At 41.2% G+C, this 1,082-nt stretch overlaps 1 long non-coding RNA gene across 1 annotated transcript in view; it reads left to right on the top strand.

Annotated features, from left to right (window-relative positions):
- LOC147025025 (uncharacterized) overlaps positions 1–746 on the top strand; it is a 181,386-nt gene extending 180,640 nt beyond the window's left edge. The window contains exon 3 of the long non-coding RNA XR_015059316.1: positions 154–746. This is a non-coding gene — a long non-coding RNA (uncharacterized LOC147025025). The remainder of the gene's footprint in view (positions 1–153) is intronic.
- Positions 747–1,082: the final 336 nt, after the last annotated feature.

Here is a 1,082-nt window from a genome sequence, read left to right as displayed (position 1 = left end):
TGTGTGTGTGTGTGTTTTGTTAGTTTTTATCTCCATATGTGGGTTTCAGAATGTGGAATGGAGTCCTTCCCGGGTGGGCTCAAAGTCTCCACCTTTATTTTGGTAAGGGGTCACGATTCACGGACTTAGCTGTGACGTTTTCTGTTTTCACAGTTTTCTGCCGAGGGCTATCTTCAGGCTCGTAACTGAGCCCAGCACGGCTTCCAACTGCAGTTCGTTTGTAGTAATATTCACAGGGAAGATTTTTAATATCTCTGTGAGTTTCTTCATCATCATTTCTATAGGTTCTTCATCATCATTGGTACAACTTTGCTCTTCTTCAGCTTCCAGGATCTTTTCACCTTGGTCACCTTCCAGGATATTTTCACCTTTCACCATGCTTGAGGTCTTGGTATTTGGTCATTTTCTTGATTTCTGCATCATTAGTCCACATCAAGGAGCAATGCCTTCTCCTTTTTTTGCACTTTAGTATGACATCTGATCGCAGTGCTTTGTTTTCGTTATTCACGCCCAATGGAAACATAAGGTTGTACATGAGCAGTATGTCAATGTTTTCAGTGATTGCTTTTGGTTCATTTTCCTCAAAATTTTCTGAAACTGGAATATCAAAATTTTTGCAGATGTGCCAGTGGATTACATTACAAACTCTGTTGTGTTGTCGTGTGTACAGCTGTTCTGACATGCTTTTTTTGTGTTCGGTCATTACTCTGTCCCTCCTCAGTCCCCCCTCCTAATAAAATGCAGCACTCTCCTCCCACACCTGTGTCTCTGTCTCTGTCTCTGTCTCTCTCACCCCTCCCTCCCACAGTGAATAGCAAAGTTTGGCGAGGTGTCACACTCCCCACCTCCACCCTAGATCCCTCTCTTCCTTCCCTCACCCAACACCTGCCTACTCTCTCTCTCTCACTCCCTCTCTGCCCCCCCATCCCTTATTTTGTCCCTGTCAGTGAATCAACGAGTTGTACAGTATATATATATATATATATATATATATATATATATATATATATATATATATATATATTTTTTTTTTTTTATAATTTTCACACACATACATACGTACATACTATTACAGGCCAGGG

The sequence above is a fragment of the Eptatretus burgeri genome, chromosome 6 (genome assembly GCF_056783735.1).
Source record: "Eptatretus burgeri isolate ZD-2024b chromosome 6, Ebu_testis_v1, whole genome shotgun sequence".
Classification (NCBI taxonomy): Eukaryota; Metazoa; Chordata; class Myxini; order Myxiniformes; family Myxinidae; genus Eptatretus; species Eptatretus burgeri.
The sequence above is the reverse complement of the archived record's forward strand: the minus strand, read 5'-3'. Positions and strand labels throughout refer to the sequence as shown.